The 8463-nt window shown below is 34.0% G+C and overlaps 3 non-coding genes and 7 pseudogenes across 3 annotated transcripts; all 10 read right to left on the reverse strand.

Moving 5' to 3' along the window:
* Positions 1-693: 693 nt before the first annotated feature.
* LOC125143644 lies at positions 694-812 on the reverse strand. Its single transcript, XR_007143090.1, has one exon. It is a non-coding gene; the product is annotated as a 5S ribosomal RNA (ribosomal RNA).
* Positions 813-1004: 192 nt separating this feature from the next.
* LOC125143548 lies at positions 1005-1123 on the reverse strand. The gene has a single exon (XR_007142998.1). It is a non-coding gene; the product is annotated as a 5S ribosomal RNA (ribosomal RNA).
* Positions 1124-1299: 176 nt separating this feature from the next.
* On the reverse strand, positions 1300-1418 carry LOC125141855. The gene has a single exon (XR_007141281.1). It is a non-coding gene; the product is annotated as a 5S ribosomal RNA (ribosomal RNA).
* A 199-nt stretch (positions 1419-1617) lies between these two features.
* LOC125143940 lies at positions 1618-1736 on the reverse strand (annotated as a pseudogene).
* Positions 1737-1926: 190 nt separating this feature from the next.
* On the reverse strand, positions 1927-2035 carry LOC125144815 (annotated as a pseudogene).
* Positions 2036-2243: 208 nt separating this feature from the next.
* Positions 2244-2362, reverse strand: LOC125143668 (annotated as a pseudogene).
* Positions 2363-3086: 724 nt separating this feature from the next.
* Positions 3087-3205, reverse strand: LOC125143725 (annotated as a pseudogene).
* Positions 3206-3385: 180 nt separating this feature from the next.
* On the reverse strand, positions 3386-3504 carry LOC125144138 (annotated as a pseudogene).
* Positions 3505-3694: 190 nt separating this feature from the next.
* Positions 3695-3813, reverse strand: LOC125143960 (annotated as a pseudogene).
* A 188-nt stretch (positions 3814-4001) lies between these two features.
* LOC125144227 lies at positions 4002-4120 on the reverse strand (annotated as a pseudogene).
* Between the last annotated feature and the right edge of the window lie 4343 nt (positions 4121-8463).

An 8463-nucleotide genomic window follows, 5' to 3' on the forward strand; every position in this document is an offset into this window, starting at 1 on the left:
CTGGCTATTTTCAAGCGGCGGTTGAAGACCTACTTATTCAGGAAACACTTCAACTAGCACTTCTTTCCTTATCTTTTGCAGAAAAAAAAAACAAACCTTTGACACTTTTTCATTGTAACTTTGAACAAATGTTTTAAACTCATGGTATCTTAAGTATGTAACCTAGTGAACCAGCATTAATATATTCAATGTTAGAGATTTAAGCACTTATGTATGTCGCTCTGGATAAGGGCGTCTGCCAAATGCTGTAAATGTAAATGTAAATATGTCTTACCCCACGGGGCCCGGCCAGGCTCAGCCCGAAGGAGCGACGTGGGGCCAATCTCCTGTGGGCCCACCACCTGCAGGAGAAACCGTAAGGGGCTGGTGCAATGTGGATTGGGTGGCAGTCGAAGGCAGGAGCCACGGACATGGAATCTTACTCTAGTAACATGGAATGTCACCTCACTGGGGGGGAAGGAGCCTGAGCTGGTGCGGGAGGTTGAGAGATACCGATTAGAGATAGTTGGGCTCGCCTCTACGCACAGCTTGGGCTCTGGAAACCAACTCCTTGAGAGAGGCTGGACTCTCTACTACTCTGGAGTTGCCCGCGGTGAGAGTTTCTATCAAAACATTAGCTACAGGGTATGAATATTAAGATGTTGTTGTTGTTAGAGAATTCAAATAGTAAAGTAAATGAATGCCTATGTCAAAAGCTTACAGCACCTGGTATTCCCAGACAGTCGCCTATCCAAGTACTAACCAGGCCCGACTCTGATTAGCTTCCGAGATCAGACGAGATCAGGCATTCTCAAAATGGAATGGCCGTAAGCTAGAGGAAAGTTGGAATGGAACCCATTTAAAAATTGTTTGTTTTTTCTTTTTATTTATTCATTTATTTATTGATTGATTGATTGATTGATTGATTGATTGTTTTCTATAAACACATGACCCACAGGGTATGAATATTAAGATGTTGTTGTTAGAGAATTCAAATAGTAAAGTAAATGAATGACTATGTCAAAAGCTTACAGCACCTGGTATTCCCAGGCAGTCGCCTATCCAAGTACTAACCAGGCACAACTCTGATTAGCTTCCGAGATCAGACGAGATCAGGCATTCTCAGAGTGGAATGGCCGTAAGCTAGAGGAAAGTTGGAATGGAACCCATTTAAAAATTGTTTGTTTTTTCTTTTTATTTATTTATTTATTTATTTATTTATTTATTGTTTTCTATCAAAACATTAGCTACAGGGTATGAATATTAAGATGTTGTTGTTAGAGAATTCAAATAATAAAGTAAATGAATGCCTATGTCAAAAGCTTACAGCACCTGGTATTCCCAGGCAGTCGCCTACCCAAGTACTAACCAGGCCCGGCTCTGCTTAGCTTCCGAGATCAGACGAGATCAGGCATTCTCAGAGTGGAATGGCCGTAAGCTAGAGGAAAGTTGGAATGGAACCCATTTAAAAATTGTTTGTTTTTTCTTTTTATTTATTTATTTATTTATTTATTTATTTATTTATTTATTTATTTATTTATTTATTGTTTTCTATCAAAACATTAGCTACAGGGTATGAATATTAAGATGTTGTTGTTAGAGAATTCAAATAATAAAGTAAATGAATGCCTATGTCAAATCTTACAGCACCTGGTATTCCCAGGCAGTCGCCTACCCAAGTACTAACCAGGCCCGACTCTGCTTAGCTTCTGGGATCAGACGAGATCAGGCATTCTCAGAGTGGAATGACCATAAGCCAAAGGAAAGTTGGAATGGAACCCATTTATAGATTGTTTGTTTTTTCTTTTTCCCTATTTCTTTTTCCCTATTTCTTTATTTATTGTAATTGTTGTTTTCTATCAAAACATTAGCTACAGGGTATGAATATTAAGATGTTGTTTTTGTTAGAGAATTCAAATAGTAAAGTAAATGAATGCCTATGTCAAAAGCTTACAGCACCTGGTATTCCCAGACAGTCGCTTATCCAAGTACTAACCAGGCCCGACTCTGATTAGCTTCCGAGATCAGGCATTCTCAGAGTAGAATGGCCGTAAGCTAGAGGAAAGTTGGAATGGAACCCATTTAAAAATTGTTTTTTTTTTTCCGATTTCTTTTTTCCTATTTATTTATTTGTTTGTTTGTTTGTTTGTTTATTTATTGTAATTGTTGTTTTCTATCAAAACATTAGCTACGGGGTATGAATATTAAGATGTTGTTGTTGTTAGAGAATTCAAATAGTAAAGTAAATGAATGCCTATGTCAAAAGCTTACAGCACCTGGTATTCCCAGACAGTCGCCTATCCAAGTACTAACCAGGCCCGATTCTGATTAGCTTCCGAGATCAGACGAGATCAGGCATTCTCAGAGTGGAATGGCCGTAAGCTAGAGGGAAGTTGGAATAGAACCCATTTAAAAATTGTTATTTATTTATTTATTTATTTATTTATTTATTTATTTATTTATTTATTTATTTATTTATTTATTTATTGTTTTATTGTTTTATTGTTTTATATCAAAACATTAGCTACAGGGTATGAATATTAAGATGATGTTGTTAGAGAATTCAAATAGTAAAGTAAATGAATGCCTATGTCAAAAGCTTACAGCAGAGGAAAGTTGGACTGGAACCCATTTATAAATTGTTTGTTTTTTCTTTTTCCCTATTTCTTTTTCCCTATTTCTTTATTTCTTTATTTATTGTAATTGTTGTTTTCTATCAAAACATTAGCTACAGGGTATGAATATTAAGATGTTGTTGTTGTTGTTAGAGAATTCAAACAGTAAAGTAAAAGAATGCCTATGTCAAAAGCCATACGCTAGAGGGAAGTTGGAATAGAACCCATTTAAAAATTGTTTGTTATTTTTATTTATTTATTTATTTATTTATTTATTTACTCATTTATTTATTGTTTTATTGTTTTATTGTTTTATATCAAAACATTAGCTACAGGGTATGAATATTAAGATGCCTATGTAAATGCTTACAGCACCTGGTATAAATATTAAGATGTTGTTGTTAGAGAATTCAAATAGTAAAGTAAATGAATAGTAAAGTAAATGAATAGTAAAGTAAATGAATAGTAAAGTAAATGACTGCCTTTGTCAAAAGCTTACAGCACCTGGTATTCCCAGGCAATCGCCTATCCAAGTACTAACCAGGCCCGCCTCTGATTAGCTTCCGAGATCAGACGAGATCAGGCATTCTCAGAGTGGAATGGCCGTAAGCTAGGGGAAAGTTGGAATGGAACCCATTTAAAAATTGTTTTTTTTGTCTTTTTATTTATTTATTTATTTATTTATTTATTTATTTATTCTTTTCTATCAAAACATTAGCTACAGGGTATGAATATTAAGATGTTGTTGTTAGAGAATTCAAATAATAAAGTAAATGAATGCCTATGTCAAAAGCTTACAGCACCTGGTATTCCCAGACAGTCGCCTATCCAAGTATTAACCAGGCCCGACTCTGATTAGCTTCCGAGATCAGACGAGATCGGCAATTCTCAGAGTGGAATGGCCATAAGCCAGAGGAAAGTTGGAATGGAACCCATTTATAGATTGTTTGTTTTTTCTTTTTCCCTATTTCTTTTTCCCTATTTCTTTATTTATTGTAATTGTTGTTTTCTATCAAAACATTAGCTACAGGGTATGAATATTAAGATGTTGTTGTTGTTAGAGAATTCAAATAGTAAAGTAAATGAATGCCCATGTCAAAAGCTTACAGCACCTGGTATTCCCAGACAGTCGCCTATCCAAGTACTAACCAGGCCCGACTCTGATTAGCTTCCGAGATCAGACGAGATCGGCAATTCTTAGAGTGGAATGGCCGTAAGCTAGAGGAAAGTTGGATTGGAACCCATTTAAAAATTGTTTGTTTTTTCTTTTTATTTATTTATTTATTGATTTATTGATTGATTGATTGATTGATTGTTTTCTATCAACACATTACCCACAGGGTATGATTATTAAGATGTTGTTGTTAGAGAATTCAAATAGTAAAGTAAATGAATGCCTATGTCAAAAGCTTACAGCACCTGGTATTCCCAGGCAGTCGCATATCCAAGTACTAACCAGGCCCAGCTCTGATTAGCTTCCGAGATCAGACAAGATCAGGCATTCTCAGAGTGGAATGGCCGTAAGCTAGAGCAAAGTTGGAATGGAACCCATTTAAAAATTGTTTTTTTTTGTCTTTTATTTATTTATTTATTTATTTATTTATTTATTTATTTATTGTTTTCTATCAAAACATTAGCTACAGGGTATGAATATTAAGATGATGTCGTTAGAGAATTCAAATAGTAAAGTGAATGAATGCCTATGTCAAAAGCTTACAGCACCTGGTATTCCCAGGCAGTCGCCTACCCAAGTACTAACCAGGCCCAACTCTACTTAGCTTCCGAGATCAGACGCGATCGGGCATTCTTTTTTTTTTTTTTTTTTTTTTTTTTAATAGAATACAATAAATAATACAATAAAAATGTAAGTTTTCCTTATACAATCACATTTACATCAAATTTTAAAAATGTCATACATCATATACATTTACAAAAACATTAGTTCACACCTCTCCTTCACTCCCTGGCAGCTTCCACATTAAATCTTTTAAAACACAACAAACATGTGAAGTAAAGACATTATAAAAAACATCCAACTTATTTTCATATTTAAAATACACATACAGTCTCTCCATATACACTTCTGTTTTCCTCCTAAACCCAGTCCAAACATCCAACACAAATTTTTCCTTTTTGGCCACAATTCTTCTCTCCCATATTGCACTTTTCATTAACATTAACCACAGGTTTATAAACTTTTTGTTTCGACACTCCTTTTCCCAACCAAATATCACCACTCTGTTCCATTCCAATACATTTTCATCCCAGTCCACTGTCAAATCTTTAATCACACATTTACATTTCCTTAAAAATTCCCCCAATTCTTTACAATATAAAAACATATGTAAAATCCCCTCTTCCTTTTCCTGACACACTTTACACACCGCACTTTGTTCTAAACCAATTTTAGCTAAAATAGACTCCGTAAAAAACACTTTATGTCTTATAAAATACTCCAAACATTCCAATTTTGTTTCCACACATCTCCCCCTCATGTTTCTCCATATACACTCTTCTTTTAAATCTTTAAATTTCTCCACCCAGTACTTGTTTACAATCGGCTCTTTAGAAACTCCATCCCTAAAAACACAATAAAACATTTTTACAGTACATTCTTTAAAATCATACATTTTCTCACCCAGTTTCACATACATATTTCTCTCTTTCTGCTCTTCCATACACTCTATTCTTTTAATCCACTCTTTTGGTATTGCGTTCTTGATAATTTCATATTTGTTTGTTATTTCTTGTTTACTGTACTCTTCTTTTGCCACTTCCATTGCATCCACAATAAACTGTGTTGGTAAAAACCCCTTTTTAAACTCATACAAAACATCTCTCACTCTTGTTATCCCCACTTCCATCCATTTCTTAAATAATATTTCCCTCCCCTGTTCTAAAATATTGCCATTTAAGAACAGAGGTTGATTTAAAATGTTTTCTCTCCCATGTGGATCATACTCAATTTTCTTTAAAAAGTTTCCCCAAGCACTTAAAAGTCCCCTATAGAATTCAGGTAATCCGTCAGTCATCCAAATTTTCGTTTTCATCCATAAAATTCCATCCCCCATGTTAAAATCCCCACATTTATTTAAAAATATTTCATAGTTTTTTGCCACTCATTTTTGTTCTCTTCTTCTAAATATTTCTTAACTACTTTTACTCTCAAAGCTTTTTTCCTCTGTTCCACATCCATTAACCCTAAGCCCCCCTTCTCTACCGCCCCTACAATCGTGTTGTGTGCTATCCTTGCTGGTTTCCCCTTCCATAAAAAGTCAAGAAAACATTTTTTCAACCTTTTTCCTGACCACAATGGCATCTCACACACATATAAAACATACCACAGCTTAGAAACCATTAAAACATTCAATATTAAAACCTTCCCCTTCAAATTTAGTGTCCTCAGTTTCCAAAAATTTAACCTTCTCTCTATCTCTGTTACTAGTTCCTCCCACATTTCATCTCTTACCTTCTTCTCATTCTTCCCCATTAAAATCCCTAAAATCCTCATTTCTTCCACTTCTTTAAATTTAAAACAATCCCTTAAAACCATAGCTCTGCCAAATCTCATATATACTGTCTTATCTTCATTTACTTTACTACCCGATCCTTTACAATATACTTTTACAACATTCATAACTTCTATAACACTTTCCTTTCCTTTAACAATTATTGTTGTATCATCTGCATATTGAAACACCTTCCCTTCTGCCTTCTTTTCCTCAATTTCTATCCCTACTATTCCTTCCTTTTGTTTTATAGCCAATCCTAATGGTTCTGATACAAGCGAGTACAATAACGCTGAAAGCGGACACCCCTGTCTTATAGACCTAGTAATTTTAAAACAATCTGTTAAAAACCCATTACATTTTATCTTTGTTAACGCGGCTCTATATAAAATCTCAATCCATGTAATAAAATTCTCCCCAAAACCAAAACTCCTTAAAACCTGAAATAAATACCCATGCTCGACCCTATCAAAAGCTTTATCGAAATCCAAACTAATTACATATCCATTATAATTTTCCTCCTTCATGTACCATATCGTGTCTCTTATACTCATTGTTATATCCGCTATATCTCTTCCTTTAACTCCGTACGCTTGGTTTGTTTCGATTATACTTGGCATTGCCTCCGTCAACCTATTCGCTAAAACTTTCGCTAAAATCTTAAGATCCGTGTTTAAGATTGTAATTGGTCTGTAATTCTTTAAATCTACTTTTTCTCCTTTCTTTTTATATATCAGTTTCATTAACCCCATCCTTGTTCTTTCATTAATTTCTTCCTTTTCAAATGTTTCTTTAAAAACCCCATTTAAAATCTTTGTTAAAACTCCTTTAAAACACACATAAAACTCACTTCCCAAACCATCTATTCCTGGACTTTTCCTTATATTCAGTTGATTTATCGCTCTTTCAATCTCCTCTTCTCTGATTTCTTGGTCACACTCTTTTTTATCTTCTTCCCTCACTTTAGCTTTTATCAGATTCAACAGTTTATTTTTCTCCTCCTCTTCCACACCCCTTGTACTGAACAGATCCTCATAAAAATTCTTTACTTCTTCTAAAATCTTTTCATTCCCTTCTACAATTTCCCCATCTTTCCCTCTTATTCCTTTTATCGTTTCAGCTTTGCCTTTCTTTTTTTCCAAATCAAAAAAGAACTTTGTACATTTTTCTCCCTCCACCACATATTTAGCTTTGCTCCTTAACCTGGCGCCCTCATATTCTTTTTCTTCCATTTCTTTCAGTTTGTCTTCCATTTTCTTTATCTTTTGTATGTCTTTATTTTCTTTATTCAATTCCATTTCCAAGCTTTCTTTTATTTCTCTTTCATTGAATCTTTTACATTTCTGTATTAAACTACAATACTCGATTGAGAATTTCTTGATTAAAAACTTTACGTTCTCCCACCATATTCTCTTATCCTCTTTATACATTTCATTTTGCCTCTCATTTTCTATAATCTCCTTAACCTTTAAAACATAGTCTTCATTCTTTAAAATCTGTGTATTTAAAATCCATACTCCCGGCCCTCTTTGCACTTTACTCCAATCCAATGTAAAAGATAAAAACTTGTGATCGCTAAAACTTGTGTCCTCATACTTAATATTTTCTATAAAATTCTCCACCTTTCTACTACATAAAACAAAATCAATTCTGGTTTGGCACACAAACTGCCCCACTATCTGCCTCCTTGAAAACTCCTTTTTCCTTTCATTTCTTTCTCTCCACACATCTATCATATTATTTTCTCCCATTAATACTTTTAATTCTTTTCTACCTGTATCAGTTTTAAAAACCATTACTTCAGCCATGTCTTGTTTACTAAAAACCGTGTTAAAATCCCCCATCATTATTATTTCTTTGTACTTCTTTACAACATTTCTTAAAATATTAAAAAACTCTTTCTTTTCCTTCTCCTCCACTGGTGCATGTACATTTACTAAAATCAAATCTCTTCCTTCATCTTTTATCTCAACAACCATACATTTCCCTATTTTATCTGTGTATACAATTTTACTCATTTTAAACACATCATCCTTCATTAAAAGAGCCACACCTCTCCCCAACCTCCCATCTCCATTATTATAAAAAATACCTCCATCCCATCTCTTTTTATACTCATTCATAACATTTTCTTTCCAGTTTGTTTCTTGCAGTGCAATGACGTCTTCCCTTTTACATTTTTCTTTTACTCTTTCAAATTTCCCCATGTCCATCAATCCCCTTGCATTAAAAGTAACACAACTTAAAACCATTAAGAGGAAGTAGAAAAATAAATACTTAAAAATCATTGTTCATCATTTTCTCCCCCCAGGTCTCTTAACACATCATATCTGTTCTGTATCCTTTTCATAACTTTTTTT

This window comes from Tachysurus fulvidraco, chromosome 6 (assembly GCF_022655615.1).
Source record: "Tachysurus fulvidraco isolate hzauxx_2018 chromosome 6, HZAU_PFXX_2.0, whole genome shotgun sequence".
In the NCBI taxonomy this organism is placed as follows: Eukaryota; Metazoa; Chordata; class Actinopteri; order Siluriformes; family Bagridae; genus Tachysurus; species Tachysurus fulvidraco.